At 35.7% G+C, this 18,988-nt stretch overlaps 1 protein-coding gene across 1 annotated transcript in view; it reads left to right on the top strand.

The window, feature by feature from the left end:
• Positions 1-18,988, top strand: part of PKIA (cAMP-dependent protein kinase inhibitor alpha) — a 96,068-nt gene that overhangs the window by 44,337 nt on the left and 32,743 nt on the right. Inside the window, exon 2 of the mRNA XM_059901916.1 lies at positions 17,877-18,003. The gene's annotated coding sequence lies outside the window, so the exon portion shown is untranslated. The remainder of the gene's footprint in view (positions 1-17,876; positions 18,004-18,988) is intronic.

The following is an 18,988-nucleotide window of genomic DNA, read 5'->3' as shown; positions in this document are numbered from 1 at the left end:
ACTAATTAGAATAGACCTTAAGCAAAACCGTGATGTTTGCTTGTTTCATCAAGCTCCACTTTCTGAGTTTCCCCTGGGAGTCTATTTATTGCTCTGTCTTCTCTATTCCCTAATACCCTCTGCAGAACCCTCATGCCCTCAAGTTCTCTTCCCTCTTACACATCATCAAAACTTGCTTTTGGATCATTCAAGCTGAGATAAAAATGACTAAGATCTTAAAGCACAACCAGTATTTGAATTTTAATGGGAAAAAAAGATTTAAGGTAAAGGGATGAGATTCAGAGATAAAGGGAAGAGAGTTGAGTGCCAGCCATCAGTTAGTAGATGAGAAGACATTTTTAGGCATCAAAACTTTTCTGCATCTCTAATCATAATACTAATTCTGCAAGCTATATGGTTGGAGAGATGCAATCATATGAAAGGCTCAAGATACCAGAAAATAGAAACAAAAACGATTTCTTCTTAGTTCATAAATAGGGTGTAGGTTTACTAAAGAGGGCATTAAAATTGCTCCCTGTTTCCTGAACCCAATCCAGCCAGCAAGGGAAAGGAGTTGAATAATGTGGCATTTGAATTGGTTAATGGCAGGGAGAATTCAGAGTGGAATTACAGATGTAAAATGGATATCAGGATGTTATTTGTGTGTATGTGTCCATTGTGTATGTGTATAGAAGCCACCTCTGTCATCTAGGAAAAGACATTTAAATCTTCCAGAGTTATTAATTCACTGAGAAGAAACGATAAACTTCAGCATCATTTTGTTGCTAAATTGGGTCATATTTGAGGGATGAATCAATAACAATGATTTCCTTGAAAGGTCTCTCAAGGCTATTGATTTTTTTATGGCACTGGTATGCAAGGGCGTTGTTCTGAAAGGACACAAACAGGTAATACTATCTTTCAAGAATTTTGGTAGTAGTAGTTGAGCAAAAACTACAATATGATAGAAAGCACTTAGTTTTCTTTGTCTCATATACAGAGTTAAAACTAAAAAGTGAAAAGACCCTACATTTTATCATTTTATATTTAACACTTATCTACATAAGTGTTAAAACAAATTGATCTTACTACCCATTATGATTATTAAGGTACCAAAAAAAATTCACTTTGAAAACGATTCCTGAATATGGATACATTTTGTATTCAGAATCACATGGAAGAAGAAGCCTCTTAACTTACATGGGCCAGTGTCCCATAGTTATTGATAATTATTCATGGAAAATAAATTAATTTTCTAACATTCCATCATTTGCTATTTTTTTAACAAAAGAGGGATTTTATTGTTCAGCACAGGGAAATATAGCCATCTTTTTATAATAATTAAATGTAGTATAATCTATAAAAATATTGAATCACTATGTTGTACACCTGAAACTAATATAATATTGTAAATCATCTATACATCAACAAAAAAGAGGGATTTTAGTTTTCTTATCAGCTGTTCTGTTCTTTGTTAAGAAGTGAGGAAAAAACCACTTACTGATTCTAAGGAAGTCAGATTCTTGATTTGCCTGATGATTATGAATATGAAAAAAGTGTTCTCTACAGAACAGTAGCTCTTAATCAAAAAAAGGCCGGCTCTAACATATTCTACAAAGAAGAGTGTGCCAAGATATAGCAATCCTTTTTGATTTTTTTGAAGTTTAAACAAATAGTGTACTCTGCATGAATTTTATCTTTCAACTAAATCATTCTACTGTGGAATTTATGATGCTATGGTACTAGTTTACGAAGAAAGTGTAGTAGGCTTCACATATCTCCATATCTTATATTGATGGCATTTAAATTCTAATACCAAACTGTTATTGTTTCATAAACTAGGAGAAAATTGCACTGATAACAAGCAGGAGAAGCTGGCAGAAACAATAGATTTTCCACTCTTTGCTTTCTATTGTTTGTAAGCCTAATTACCCTAGTTGACCAATTAATGACAACACATGACAAAATTTTCCTGACTGCTAATTAATTAGCTCTAATTTCACTAGTTTTGTTACTGCTAAGGCTTCCACTAATTCTACGTGTGAATGTCTTCTTACCCTACTCATCCTATTTTCCTCTTTGAACTTCCCCATATGTAGAGAACCCATTTGATTGACTTAAGAGTCAGAAGATACTTATAATCAGAGAAAAAGCAAAAAAGAATGACTATAATGCCAATTAGTATAACTATTAATTAGAAATTATGTTTTGAGGATTTTCAGACAGAAGAGGGGTAGAAATGATAATAGTTTAGTTTTAGGAAAGCTGTAGTACACAAATATAACCCCAAATCACACCACAGATAATTTTCCAGGAATTTAATATATCTGATATACACTCAATTTGTGCCCATGAATGGTGAGCAACTAGAATTAAAGGAGAATCACATAGTTACATTTCTGGACAAATCAGGTTATCAGATGATGTAATAATGGCAGTTTACCTCAATCACTTCTTAGGCTTTCTTATTTACTATGCTAAATGTTAAATGAGATTTCTGAGTAAAAGCATTACAATGACTTCAGCATTGTGGGACATGAAACACAGTGAGAACTCAGAGCAGGGAAGGAAATAAGTAAGGTAAGAAGGAAAAAGAAATGAAAGAGCTGAAAGATGTATTACTTGGCTGTCAGGTGTTAGGAGAGTTTATTTGTGCTTTTTCTTAATCTTCATAATGCTCTTGTCAGAATGGTAGTAACATACCCATTTTTTTAGATGAGTGACCTTTAACTATAGGTTGCACTTGATTGTCTGCCAGGTTTTCAAGTCTGCGATGGGGACAGTAATGTCAGAAATTTCAATCCCAGTCAAATCAAGACCTGGTAGAAACACCATTATGGAAGTGCATAGTTTTGACCCAAATTTGACCACATTAAAGTGTTGTTCTTTCTTCTCCAGGACGATAGTCTATATTTCAAGAAGAATTGTAATTCTTGCCCCATAACAATTTCTCTGAGTTCTTTGTGCCAACTAAAGCCTTTGATTGATTTTCATATTAGCAAAGACCTGGAATTATTTGCAAAATGCTATGAATAGTTATCTACTTATCTAATTATTTTTAGCAAAAAGATGCAGAGCTGTTATCAGATTCTCAAAACTCAATCAGATTACCTAACAGTTTACATTAAATGAGGTAATGAATGCCCCTTCTGGATCCAAACATTATAATATTTTTAATCCTTACCGTGGTCCCTGAAACGTCTATTATCTCTAATTATCAGTAAGGGAACTGAGGCGTAGTAAAGTCTAAGTAAGTGAGAGGTCTGGAATTCAAATCCAGGTCAGTTTCAGTCTTGAACACCACTAATTCTATAGCCTACACTGCATTCCATACTCTCACTGTAGATAATCAATAAATGTTCATTTATTTCCTTTACCCCAGTTGGGGACAAAGAACATGGGTGTGTGAAAGAAAGTACCGATTAGTTTTAATGTAAATGATATAATAATAATGCTAGTCAGCAGTTACGGAATATTCATATTGTGCTAGGAGTTGAGCATTAAGTACTTTACAGGCATTCTTTTATTTAAAATCTCATATATATAATACCTACCTTAGGAAGTAGGTAATATAAATGTGCCAAGGTGATTGAAATAACGTGGTCATGTACAGGCAATGAAACTGGGAAAGAGTTTTCTGGGCTGATGGCTGAATTTTGGCCAAGACATTAAGGGGAGAAGGGATGAGCACTGGTGGGGAGACTGAAAACTTATTCATCGTAGGGAGAAAGCACTGGTGTAAGCATTGTATTGCTTGCTTAAGAACTGTTACCCTCATAACCCGAAAACTGAGGTTTTGCTGAAAGCTGAAGGCAGATTTCTTGCAGTGTGAAAAAAAATTTACTGATATCTATTCATCTCTTCATGTTTGAACATGACTGTTTTGCAGATTTGTTGAAATGACTCAAGTTCTCTTTCAGATCTGGACTAAATGTCTGTATCACAGCATTAGGGCCCATGGAGCAGCATTTGCAAGCCCACACTCACCTCCCCCCTTTTTAGTGTTCTGCACTCTGGAAAAGCAAACAACAGCAACAACAAAATCTTATTTCCTTTTATCTATAGTTATTATTAATCTTGTCAAGAAACCCAATTTGATATATTTATGCTAAAATATAAATGAAATTTTTCCAGTTTTATTCAGATTTAATTGATATATAATATTTTATTTGTCCAAGGTGTACAATGTGATGATTGATATATATATATATAGTGTGAAATGATTACCACAATAAGTTTAGTTAACCTTAATTCACATAATTACAAATTTTATTTTTGTGATGAGAACTTTTAAGATCTACTCTCTTACCAACTTTCAAACATAAAATACGGTATTGTTAACTGTAGTGACCAAGCTGTACATTACACCACCATTACTCACTTATCTTATAACTGGAAGTTTTTATCTTTTGATCATCTTCACTCATTTTTCTCACCACCAACCCCCAGCTCTGGCAACCATCATTCCATTCTTTCTATCATGAGTTCAGTATTTTAGATTTCACATATGAGATCATAAAGTATTTATCTTTCTCTGTCTGACATTTCATTTAGCATAATGTCCCCCAAATCCACCCATGTGGTCACAAATAGCCAGATTTCCTTCTTTATCATGGTTGAATAATAGTAGGTTGTATGCACCCCATTTTCTTCATCCATTCATCCACCAAAAAAACACTGAGGTTGTTTCCATGTCTTGGCTACTGTATTGGGTTGGCCAGAAAGTTCATACAGTTAATGAATACACTGTTCAATAAAACTTGGTGAAAATGAAAAATGTGTCTTTTATTTTTACTTAAAATAAATCTTTGACAAAGCCAGCTAGGCATCCCTTTGAGTAATGACATATCACATTGAAATATTTTAAACATATGAACAGTAATAGCTTAAATGACAAATGTTACTAATATTGACACAATTTATCAAGGAGAATATGTTAGAATATGTTAAAATGCAGATGGACAGTGAAAGAACAAATATAACTTTTAACTAAATATTGTCTTGATATTTAGACCATTGGTTAAGAACATGATAACAGGTTTCATCCATTTCAAGAAAGCAGAATATTTGCAGATCACTTAACATTTACTAGGTATGTTCTCAGTCTGGAAGGATATATTTCATTTACATGTGTCATTTAATTTAACCACATCCCTCTGTAATAGATAGTGTTATCCCTATTTGCAGATAGGAAACAGGCTCAGAAAGATTAAGAATGTTACCTAATTCTAGTAAGTAGCCAAACCTAAACTGATCTAATTCAAGGGCAAAGCTCTTTCTGACACATCAGTGTGGGTCTCTATCTCTTTGAGAATTGTTGAACATTAAAAGCCTTCTTCCAGGTAAATGCATAAAGAAACAACATGAGCAATGATATAACAATACAAGTCTCACTAAATAATTGGTGTGTTTGGCCTTGCTTTTGCTGATAGATCTTTTTGCAAAATTGCTTTTCTCTGAGATAGTGGACTTTAAATATTTTCTTTGAAGACTTTCCTAAATTATACCTATCAGAAAATTACTTTGCTTTAAGGCTAAATAAAAATGAAAGCTTACTTAACTACACTTAGGTGCCAGGGTCATACTATGAACTCTACACCTGCCAGGATTCACGCTAAGATAGGGTGGCTCCGCAAACTGTCCATAGTACTGTGATTTCTTTCTGATATTTTGAAGTAGAAATAATTTAATAACTCTTCACAAAAGAGAGAAACACTGTTTCTTGGTCCTCAATATCATACTGCTGTAGGCTAATTCTTTCTCTCTTTTGTTGCCCCTTAGTACAGAGAGTGTGTTTTGGGGACCCTCCTTCACAATCTTCTCCATTCCAAGAGCATCTTAACATAAATCCAGGACTTCTCAACAGCCAGTTTTGCCAGATGGTCTTAGGGTTGGTTGTACCCATATATGTATAATCCTGAACTTCTCAAGTAAGGTCCTTATAGAGCATAATGGCTAAGAGAATTGGTGCTGATACCAGACCTGAGTCCAAATACTGCCTATGCCCCTAACTAGCTGTGTAACCTTGGAGAAGTAACTTAAGCCCCTTAAAGGGATCAGATTTCTCACCCGGAAAATGGTATGATAAATGCATCTACCCCATATGGTTAGTGTGTAACTTAATGTAACTTGAGATGGTGCATGTTAAGCATTAGCCCAGTGCCTGTCTCTTGTTAGTAATACCTGCTTTTATTATTAATTATTCTCTTTATATTCCCAGTTTCAGCTAGGTGCCTAACATATAATAGTTGTTCAGCAAATATTTACTGGATTGAACTAGCTCTGAAATTTAAGCATTGGGTCAACAGCAAAGTAGTCACCCCATCATCATTTCTCTCACAGAAAGGGAGAATAGATGGAAGCCAGCCATCATACTTTCTTTTCTTATTCTAAACTTCCCATCCAGCCCCAGCAATAAAATAATCTTCCTGAACCCCAACAATTTCGAGAATTTTTCAAATCACACTATTTGAAAATAGTTGGGTTTCCCTAATCTAATATGTCCCAGGACCCCAAGGTCACCAAGCTTATATTAATGAAGTCTAGTTAAGATAAATGATTAGTTAGTAAACCAACTGCTTATGAGCTCATTGGGCTTTTTAAAATTTACTATCTGCACTTCATAGAGACACAAGTATTTTGCTTTTGTAGGACACTCAACAGTCAAAGTAGTCTTTTAAAAAGCACAAATGAGATGCTATTATTGCACTGCTTCTAACCTCTAAAGGCTATCTATTGTAAAGAGATTAAATTTTCAACTACTTAGCCAGGCTCACAGAGACCATGTGCTCTGGTCACTTACTAAATCTTTCCCTGACCTTCATGGGGTTCGAGGCACAGTTGTCTTTTTCAGTCCCTCAGATGCAACAAGCTCTACTTCTTGCTCTCCCAGCTTTAGATTGGCTAATCCTTCTACCCAGACCAATTTCCCTCTGATCATTAAGGTCTCGGTTCAAACGCCACCACTACTATCTTGACCAAAGAGACCTGCCTCCTCAGTGCCTCTCCATCCCATTGTCCAGTCGTATTTCTGTCACTGTACAAAATTTATTTACATGTTTACTCTGCCTTCCTCCACCACTGGACATTTGCTTAAGAGCAAGGACTTTGTGATTTGTTGCTCACCACTGAATCTTCCAAGGCTTGCATAGAAGGTGAGTAGGAAATGTGTGTTTAATAAATGAATAAATATGTGAATGAAAAAAAACTGTGAAACACTAACACAAGAATATTTTTCTTTCAAAAGAATAATGAAAAATAGTTTCATTCAATAAGAGTCATTCTTAGTTACTGATACATGACTTAGTAGTTCCCATTCAATTTAAAATGTTCCATTTTTTTCTGATACTTCACAAGTCATTAATTAAATGTTGCTCACTTTTAAGGCCAATCTGTGAGACATTATTTAACTTGTCTACTCTAAAGTTCCAGCATTAACTCAGGCAGGGCTTCACCAAGTACTGATCATGTGACCTTGGCCTCTCATTGCCTCAGTTTTCTCATTTGTAACATGGGTATAATAATAGGCTTATTTCATAGGCCTATGAGGAGGAAAACCTCACATATATGTGTGTGTCTATATATATGTATTTAAACAGTGTCAGAATAGTGTCTGGCACATGATAAGCATTATAGAAGTATTGACCGCTGCTACCAGTACTGTTATTATGAGAACTAACTGTTGAGAATAATCCTTCATATAGTGGTTTATTCCACTGAAGATAAAGGAAACTAATAGAATATTTAGAAATCAGATTAAACACAGAAAGCCAGTAAAATATACCAAGACAGAAGATGATGAGAGTGTAAAAGCATAGAAGAAAAAAAAAAACGGTTTTTGTTTCTGTTTTTCTTTTTCTTTTTTAAAGAAGGAAAGAGCCTAGAAATAGGACAAAAACTATTCCTTGGCTATACTGACATGGAGATCGCTGGTGACCTTCATAAGTAAAATTTCAGGACAGTGGGCAAAGAGATTATGGTGAGAGAAGTCAGATGGATGTAAATTATAGAGTAAATGGGACGTGAGGAAATGGAAACAATATATGAAGATAACAATTTTGAAAAGTTCAGACATGAATTGGCTAAAGAAGATATGCAGGGATTAGGGGAGGAGGGAGGCTTTCATGTTACACGTATAGTTTTTAACATTTTAAGTAGGAGTTACTAGTCTAGAATGAGGTTGAATTTTGGCAAGAATCATTCATAAGCAGTAGATGGGTTGTAGAAAATGCAGTGCTGTGAAGTACTTGAGAAGATGAGAGAAAATGAAATGCTATCTGTAGTGCACATGGCCTTTTAACTTTAACTCCTGTAGTAAAAGGGAATACAAAGATCAGTGCAAATGCTAATGAATTAATGGATTTGGCAGTGGACTATTTACTGACTTCTATGTTCTTAATGAGTTATGAAGCACCTCACCAGCTCAGAGTGAAGGAAGTAGAGAGGATGGAGGAAAATTTGAGGAGGGTAGGTAAAGCTTCTAAGAAAATAGTCCTTAAGGAGAATTAGAAAGAACTTACTGTAAGTCAGAGCAATATTTCCAGTCTTGAAAACCCATTTGAAGTTAGTGATTATTAATTTATTGGAATACCAATTTGCCCTGCCACATGATTTTTCTCCAGCTACCTGGATATAAGTTACACAGAGGCAGAGAAGAGTGAGAGATAACAATTGAGGGAAAATACAATTAGTATTTTTTTTACCTTTTTCCACTTCCCCGCTCCAACTCTGGGCAGCCTTCACGGACATGGCTTCCCTCCCAGCCTCCAGGAGCACTCTGTTATCAAAGAATTCAAAGAAATGGAACATAGGTTTCCAACTTATTAATTTAGCAAGATCGAAAATTATATATAATGTCTTCTGTTGTCAAAGATCTTTGCAATATAATTTGGTTCCATCTTTTGACAAGTAATTTGGCAATGTCTAGCAAGATTAAAATGTTAATAGCTTTTTACACATTAATTCTAATTCTGGAAGTTTATGCCAATAAATAATTTATAATCCAGAAAATTATTATATAAAGATGCTCATTGTCATGTCATTTGTAATAACAAAAAATTGGAAACACCTTTAATTGTTAACAATAGGAAAACAGTTTAGGAAATTATATCCACTTAGTAGAAAATCACACAGTTACTATATTATAATTACAAGACGATGGAGCAAAATAGAATAATGCTTAATAAAGAAAGAATGAAGAAAGCCGACCTAAAATTGTGTCTTCCTTATGACAGTAATTATGTAAACATATGAATAGTTATTAAAACTTAAAACCAAAATAAAGTTTTAAAAGCTCTGTACCAGTAATGGGGATTTTATGTTTGTTTCAAAATATTTTTTAACATGACTCTTATAATTTTGTTTTTTCTACTCCTTTTCGTAAGAATTTCTGATTATTACCTAATTTTTCATTTCATAGTTTCAAATAAAGTCAGCAATTTTATCATCAGAGAAGATTAGACTTATTTGACAGTTCATAATTCCAAGTTATTTGGTATAAAAAGACCATATGCACTTGTAGGTGCTTTCAAAATACAATTTCGAGAATTTTTTTTTTTGCTTAGTCTTTCCTAGTATGGAGATTAAGCAAACTACCTAAAATTGCTAGCCATTCTTTTTTCATTTTTCTCATTTTATTCATTTATCTTGCCCTTCACAGAAATGATAACAAATGAGTCTGCAGTTGCATCTGCCAATTTCTTAAATCCTCTATTATCCACATTATGAAATCATACTAATATGAATGCTTCCAGTATTTTCAGAGCTCTTTAGTTATTATACTTTAGCATTCTGTATGAAGTATCTTATGTAAGTGTAAAATTTAGACTCAACTTCTGGAAGCTTTTGATTTCTTAGTTCAAAAGTGAGAGATCCTTAGTTCAGCCATATGATTAACAATTACTTGTATAGTAAGAAGCTCCTAAATTATTGTTTTATAGATACTTGGCAGTTTTCTTGCCATTTCTCAGAAGTTCTCTATTAAACACATTCTCTCTCTTCTCCCCCCCTCGCTGTCACACACACACACACACACACACACACACATTGTGATTAAAAGCACAGACTTTGGCATTATGAAGTCTAAGGTTCTATTTCCAGTTCTGTAGTTTCTGGGCCACTTCACTTTAGGCAAGTAACCTAATGTCTCTGAACCTTGTTATTTTCATCTGTAAAATGGAGATTACAATTATATCAGACAATCCTCAAAACATCCGTAATGATTTTAGAGTTTCAGAGTCAGGTACAAGCAGGCACTCAGTAAATGGCTAGTGCTTTTATTACTTTATCATTATTTAGGTCTTGGTTTTCCTTGAGTCTGTGAGTCCCCATAATGAAATGTAATTTCCAGTAGATTGAGTAACACCTGTTTTCACCAAAAATTTTAACTGAGTTCATTGCTTTCTGTGTAACCCAGATTAGTTTTCTGCCTTTTTTTCTGTGCCATATGTAGGTGTTCAATAGGTTTATTTAATAAATGTATGGATGCATGAATGTGTAGATGAATTTTTAAATGCTTCTTTTTGAGAAGGTAGAACAAATGTGACACAGTAGAACAGATAAGAAAATAGTCCATGGAAAAAATGGCAAAGTCACGTATGTGCCCAGGGCCAGCCTAAGAAGAATTGCTTTTTTTTAAAGGAAAAATGTGTTGAATAGCTTATTTTAATTATTTTAAAAAGTTAAGTACAGGGATTTCCCTGGCTGTCCAGTGGTTAAGACTTTGCCTTCCAATGCAGGGGTTGTGGGTTCAATCCCTAGTCGGGGAGCTATGGTCCCACATGCCTCGCAGCCAAAAAACCAAAACATAAAACAGAAGCAATATTGTAACAAATTCAATAAAGACTTTAAAAATTGGTCCACATCAAAAAAAAAAAAAGTTAAGTACAAAAATTTGCTGATGATTTCCATATTTAGCGCCAATAAAAATAATGTGAGATTAGCTGTACTAAAACAGAATGTTGAGCTACATTCACATTAAGTGACATTATATAGTCTAAATTTATGGAAAACTTCTGAGATAGCTGATAAAAAGTAAGATGGTGAGTGACCTTTGAGCAGAAAAAGACAGAAAGAGAAATGGCCTTTTCTACATTCTATTGTGCCTCTAAGTAAAATGCTTGGTAATCTAGCTACAAAGCTATATGTCATTTGGCTTTAGGCACCTACTGTGATTTACCTTGTGAAGATCAGATTTTGCCATGGAGAGGATTTGTAAAAGTATCACATATTCCAGTACCATTGGCAACCACAGCTACCAAAAACTCCAATTTAAATTGATGAACCTAATATCAGATGATAGTATCATTTCCTTGCGGGTGTTTTGGGAAAAGGTGGGTAGGAAATGTATAAAAGTGAATCCTTTATTGACTGAAATAACAATTCATCATTTTGAAAACATAAAATACATTAAAGTTGTTATAGCATCATGTATTAATATTTCACTGTACTTTAGACATTGCCTACAATCAATGTTTTCTGCCCTTTGAAACAGAATCATGCTTGTGGTATGCATTAATCATATAAAAGATTAAACACTGAAAAGAAATTCAGCCTTTAAAGACAATTTGCTTTGATTTATTCAGTGGGTTCTTCCAAAAAGTTAACACCAAGAATTCTTGCTTGTTGAATTGGAGTTACAAATTCTTTCAGAGTTACTTAGTATTTTCTTTAATATCAGTATCAAGGAAGGTAAAGCAAATTTACATATTTATTAGGAAATACAGGCACATAATCATAAAACAAGAAAACACAACTTTTTTTATAGACTTTAGTTTTTAGAACTGTTTTAACTTTACAGAAAAATTGAAAAGATAGTATAAAGTGTTTCCATATACACTATACCCATTTCCCTCTATGATGATCAACTTATATTAGTATGTTACATTGTTATAATCAATTAACAAATATTGATACATTATCATTTACTATAGTCTATACATTAGTCCAATTCCTTAGTTTTTACCTAATATCCTTTTTCTATTCCAGGATTTCATCCAGAACTTCACATTATATTTAGTTGCCATGTTTCCTTAGGCTCTCTTGGGTTTGATAGCTTCTCAGATTTTCCTTGGATGACCTTGACAATTTTGAGTAGTTAGGTTTTTGTAGGATGCCCACTACTGGAATTTCTTTGATGCATTTTTCATGATAATATTGGGATTATGTGTTTTGGGGAGGAAGACCACAGAGTAGAAGGGTTATTTTGTCAGATCACATCAAGTGTACAAAGTATCAATATACATTATGAATGCTGAGGTCGACCTTGATCACCAGGCTGAGGTAGTGTTTTTCAGGTTTCTCCATTGTAAAATTACTGTTTTCCCTTTTTCATACTGTACTTTTTGGAAGGAAGTCAATATGCTCAGCCCACAGCTAAGGAATAGGGAGTTATGCTTAAGATGGAGTACTACATAAACTATTTGGAATTCTTTTGCACTGGAGATTTATCATTTCTCCCTCATTTATTTACATATCCAATTATTTATTTATATCAGAAGAACTCATGGATTTTTACTTTATACTTTGGGTTATAATCTAATTCTACTTTATTTACTTTGTTCCTCAAATTGCTCTAGTCCTGACCTTTGTGAACTCTTTTCAGTTGGCCCTTGTGCCACTCTGATGTATCCCCATCCATATATTTTTTTTTTGGAACTTCCTTACTTTCTGACACTATAAGATGGTCTAGGCTCATCTTGTATATTTACTGCCCCAGTCCTAGAATCAGCTATTTCTTCAAGGATAAGTAGGTCTTTTTAGTGGAGAACGGTATCAGACAGCAGGATCTGGGTGTGGGGTGTGCTAATTGCTGCTCGGATGTCATTGCTTCTAGATCTCAGCTGACAGAGCAAAGAGATAATATGTGTGTACATTACCCATGTATATGCACATATCTATAAGTATCTCTCTACATAACCATGTGTATTAAGGTAATATGAAGCAATATTAAGCTGAACATGAATGTATATTGATGTTTCCAACTTTAATCTGTTACCACATAGATCATTTTAGCCTCATCTCTTGCTTATCTTTAAATTTCAACTCCAGCAAAACACTTGACTTTTAGAAGTATGAAAATCAAATTGTAGCAACTTTGGGAAGCCACATCATCTAGCAGAATAATTCTTAAAGGGAAAGGTGTATATCATCAAATTTTAATTTACAGTCAGCAGTACTTTTTAACATCAATAGGCCTCCAGACCTCTGCTTCCAAGAAGATGAAGTAGCCCACTTCTCCCAGGTTCTCCCACTTAAAACTAAAACCCTGAACATAACAACAAACAAACATAGGAAGACACTGAAAGGTGGAAATGAGAAGGCAGACTTAACTAGGGACTTTGGGACTTGAGGAATAACATGGTGATGAGTCCCCTGTGTTTCCTGTTGCTTCCCATACATCCTGGAGAGGGTATTACAGGAACCCCCAATCAATAACCACCAACACAACAACAGACAAAAAAGCTTCAAAAAAAACCCTGTTCCCCCTAGCCAAAGTATGAGGAAAGGGGTTGCTAAAGACAGAAAACCATCTGGGCAATAATATACACACTACTCGAGCCAAGTGCCAGTGGAATATTGCACCCATCCCCTACGTCCTGTGGTTTCAGTTGGACCAAGCTAGGGTTTGATCTTCCACACCACCCAACTCCTGCCCTCCAGAAGAGGCAGCGCTCTGATTCCCCACCAGGGTTGTTTCAGTGTGGTCCAGTGGTGAGTTGAGCCTCCACCCCTTTCCATTAGCAAAGAGACTTTAAAAGGTGGTGCCTGACAGGCTAGTTAACACTGGGCTGCCCTCACACAGTCGTGGGGTCCAATGGTGGGACTTAGCCTCCATCTCTCCCTGACATCAATAATAACAGGATGTTACAGGTTGGAGGGAGTAGACACCCCACTAACCCTCAACACATGGTGTCAGTGAGACCCAATGGGGTGCTGAATCCCCATAACCATCCTGAGGCAGTAAGACAGAATGAGATGGCACAAGCAGAGCTAGACGACAGTTCTCTTCCTCTTACCCTGGTGTCAGTGGGGCCAGCAGGTAGCTGACCCTCTACCCATACCCGGCATCAACAAGATGGAATGAAGTGGGAGGAAGGATAGCAAACACTTCACTTCTCCCCTCCCCTGGTGTCAAGAAATCTACTGGGGAGATGAACTTCCACTCCTACTAAAAGGCAACACAATGATATTAATGTTCCCACTTTTGGGGGGAAGGTGTCAGAAGGGCCAGTAGGATAGCTGAACTTCTACTTGATCTGTCTGCAGTGAGACAATGTAAGTGCCCACTTTTGCTGGGGTATTGTCAGTAGGGCCCAATGGAAAGCTGTATGTAACCCCCCAGTCCTCATACTACACCTCAAATAGGATGACTTCCTGCTAAAAAGTAATAATAAAATTAAATGGGATACAGAGTCGTATAATAACTCATGATGTTTAGAATACAATTGAAAAATACTCATGACACCAAGAACCAGGAAATCACAGAATAAATGAGAAAAGACAATGAACATACACCAACACTGAGATAAAACATCTATTGAAATTATCAGACAAGGATTTTAAATAAGCTGTCACATAAATGCTTCAATTAGCAATTATGTGTTCCTTGACAGAAATGGGAAAAGTAGAAAATGTAAACAAAGAACTAGAAGTTATAACAATTAAAACAAATGGGAACAGTAGAACTGAAAAATACAACAATCAAAAAACTTTGCTCAAGAGTAGAGTAGAGATTACAAAGCATAGAATCATGAACTTAGAAGAGATCAATACAATGTACCAAATCTACAGAGAAAAATAGACTGAGGGGTAGAGATGGGAGAAAGAACAGGATCTCAAGAACCTGTAAACAGTAACAAAAGCGCTAACATTCATATCATCAAAGTTCCAGAATGAAAAAAGAGAGCAAGTAGGACTGACAAAGTATTCAAAGAAATAATGACTAAAAAGTTCCCAATTTTTTAGAAGACATAAACACAAATCCAAGAATCTGAGCAAACCCAAAGAGGAAAAACACAAAGATATCCTTGCCAAGACGCGTCATAATTAAACTTCTGAAAAGTAGAGGCAAAAAAAAATCTCGAAAGTGGATAGGCAGAGACAATGCATCACTTATTGAGAAACACCAATTCCAATGACAGTATATTTCTTGTCTAAAACTATGGAGTCAGAAGCACTGACATAACATTTTTCAAGTACTAAAAGAAAAGAACTCTCAGCCACAAATTCACACATTTTATATCCACTTTCTTGTTTGACTTATATTAATGGACTACTAACTCATCTTTCTATATCCGGGACTGCCATCACCCTTCTCCAAAAATCTAGTCACAGTATTTCCAGAGTGATCTTTCTGAAAATGAAACAAATTTTTCTTATAAAAATACCTGATTGTGTTATGAAACTTTTCTCTCTTCTAAGTTACCAGTTAAAATCCTTCAATGGATTCCCATCTTTCTTGGAGTAAAATCTCACATCCAAACTCTCTTTGTCCTTTTGGGCTGCTGTAAGATTATACTGCAGGTTGGGTGGCTCATAAACAACAGGAATTTTTTCCTCACAGTTCTGGAGGCTGCAAGTTCAAGAATAGGGTGCCAGTATGGTCAGATGAGGGCCCTCTTCTGAGTCACAGACTTCTCATTGTATCCTCACATGGCAGAAGAGCTTAGGGAGCTCTGTGGGGTCTCTTTTATAAGAGCACTAATACCATAATCATTTCCCAAAGGCCCCACCTACTAATACTATCACCTACGGAAATTAAGATTTCAACGTATGAATTTGGAGGGGAACACAAAGACTAGACCATAGCACTTACTATACATACATGGACCATTCATGATCTGGCTTCTACCACCCTCTCCATTGTCTTCTTTTCTTACACTCCAGTGAGCATTTCTTATACTGATTATGAATGGAACTCCTTTCTGGACTGATCCTTAACCATTCATTTTCTGGCAACCATGGATTTATCTTCTCTTTTCCTCAAAAATTCACCCTTCCTTCGTGTTACATATCCATTTCAATTGCCTTCTACAGGAAGCCCTACTGATATCCCCCATATACTACTGTCCACAGCATGAATTAAGGTCTTACTGTGTCTTCCTATAGCACTCTGTAATAATTTTTACGGTAACTACGGATTTTCTTATTTGAGTGTCACAATACATTGAATTCTAGGTGGCACGATAATGATTTTAGTAACAGTAACACTGGTGCCTAGTTTAACCCATGGCATACTACAGGTGTTCAATAACTGTTTGTTGAATGAGTGAATGAATGAATGAATGAATGGTCAATTTGAAATCTTAATCATGTTACTTTTCAAAAATCTGTTAAAAGATACCCACAGTTTTCCAGAAGATTAGGGACTTAGGATCTTAAACTTGATTTAATAGAGGAAATTTTTACTCATACATCATGCTTAAATACCTCAAAGTAAAAGCATTAACCCAGGAATTTAAGGTTATCCATTTGGACTTGCAAGCCAGTAATTAATATCTCCTGCCCCGACTGTATTAGATGGTTTCAATGCTCCACTCATATCTCCCCAGCACTCATCATTCCAGTATATGCTGATAGAATCATGCGATCACCTGCAATTATCCACCTTAGGGCAGGCCAAAAGTGTACAGGAGTTAATGTATCTGGGTGTAGCTTTCAACCAAAGACAGAGGGGACTGGAAGATAAGTACTTCAAGTTTCTCACCGATTCTTGGGATAACTCTGAGACATGTTCTATAGAGTTTCACAGAACTCCCCTGAAGTACTGGCAGCAGTTCCCTGCAGGAGTAATTTGTTCAGTAATGCACCTCTGTTGGCTTCCTTCCATGCCTCCAATTCTCAATTCCCACTCCACTTCTGAGTTTTCCGGAAGCACCTCCCAGATGAACAGTTTGCATTCAAATTATTGCCTCAGGTTCTGCTTCTAGGGGAATTCAGTTTTTAGCCTCCTCACAATCCAGTGCTCCTTACAGAGCCATCACTGGTACAAGCACCAAGGCATGGCACATTATCACTCCTCCTAAATCCTAATATTTTTAAACAGATAGGAAAGAGCATGACCTTGAAGAGAAAAATAGTTTATATGAGAATGGCCAATGGATAAAGGGAAGGAGAGACAGTGCCATTTGTTTTCCATTAATGATAGTGTGAAATTTATGGGCAGATGGTCTAACAGGTGTGACTATAATTTGAGAAGCCTGCTCCCTTGGTTACTCAGAAGACTGCTATTGTTATTATTATGGAACCACAACCTCATGACTTTATTGCTTCACTTGATGTAGCCTTTTCCTTTACGCTTAAATCTTTCTAAATCACTGAATTGCAGCCAATAGATTTATTTTCTCCCTGTGGCTCCATCACAAAAAAAGACACACATGTGCACACACACACACACACACACACACACACACACACACACACAGAGTTTTGTGTATGCCAGTGCTAGAAAAGACAAGCTCATGGTGCATGTATGCAAAGGATATTGTACATTACAGGTCTCTGTGAAATAGTCTTCTGCAGGTTCCTATGTTTATTTTATGAATAATTAACTTTAGTAAAGTTAATTTCCTGAAGATCTTGATGAAGACTGAAGAAAGGAAGTAAATTTTAAAGAAAAAGACTTAGAAACTTGCCCTTTTTGCCCTCTCTTTATGTCTTAATGAACAAAGGATAACTGGGCCTTTTTTGAAGTCTTTGCTTGAGTTGAAGACACAAAATGCAACCTGTACTCTTATCATAATATGTTCAGTTTATGAGTACACAAACTTATAAACTATGAATTTCCCTAAAGTTATTATACCATTTAGAAGATGTTTGCTTGGATGTTTACTTAAAACGAAACAATTGAGGTCTATATGTCCAAATAATTTCCTTCTGTCTTGCTGTCTCCATTTCAGTTTCCTGAGCTTCTGGGAAGGCCTGGTTTCCCCAAAGGAACGATTTCTGGTAGAAGTCTGAAGGTCTGACCCAAGAAAAAAAATCCAGTATAGCCAATGAATTGAGGACAAGAAGGTTTCCAATCAGGTAGGAACATTTAACCTCATACATTACAATCACCTTAAGTAAGGTGTGCTGATAGCTGGATATGATTTAACTGCTTGGAAAAAGATGCATATATAACCTACCCCACAAGGAAGCTGTTCTCAATTCCCTTAGAGGTTGTGGTGTTTATCAGAGAGTGCCTTGGGGGAAAATGAATACAATAACAGTATGATGCTTTTTTTTTTCATTTTTAGCTCATTGTTGCCAAGTACACTTGGTGATCTAGTGCCTGTGGTTTAATTCCAGGAGGTTAGGCATGTGGAACAGCACATTAACCCTTTTTAGTATTTTCTCCCAAGACAAATCATTTTTATAGGTTGTCTCCATGATCTTCTAGTTGCTTATCAAAATTAAGCATCAAGTCTTCTAAGTGAGCAATAGCCCCAGTCAGTGTGAGGAAATCAGCTTGGTTCTTATTGGGGCACATCTTCTTGGTCTTGGCACCAAGTGAGTTCACATAGGGAGTTAGAAGGAGGAGAATGGGGCATGCGAAAGAGGAGTTCTGTGCTCTCATTTACCTATGCATGTTGAAACTCCACTAACAGTTTTATTTTCATTAGCAATTTGTGATAAAAACTTAGGGTAAAGGGAATAATGAAGCTGTCCCATTATATGGCAGGATAAAAGATAGTAGTGACATCAAAATCAGGGCCTGTCCATCTCATTTGCAGTTATATACTCAGTGTTTAGCATAGCATTTGACCCTTCACCAGTATTCAATAAGAAGAGGCGTGTTGAATGACTTAGGGATGAATGAATGAATGAAAAAAGTTAATATGGTAGAAAATGTGTTTTATCCTTATATTTTCTTGTGTGTTGACTTCTGTATTTCAAGACCCAGCACTGTAACTGACACATAGAATATAAGCAATAAAATTTGTTGAAAGAATGAATGAGTCCCCACAATTCTACGAATAATTTTAAGACCAACACAGACCCCATATTTGCCAAGATCTATGACAGAAGT

This window comes from Balaenoptera ricei, chromosome 17, assembly GCF_028023285.1.
Source record: "Balaenoptera ricei isolate mBalRic1 chromosome 17, mBalRic1.hap2, whole genome shotgun sequence".
NCBI classification, from domain to species: Eukaryota; Metazoa; Chordata; class Mammalia; order Artiodactyla; family Balaenopteridae; genus Balaenoptera; species Balaenoptera ricei.
This window is presented reverse-complemented; position numbering and strand designations above follow the sequence as displayed.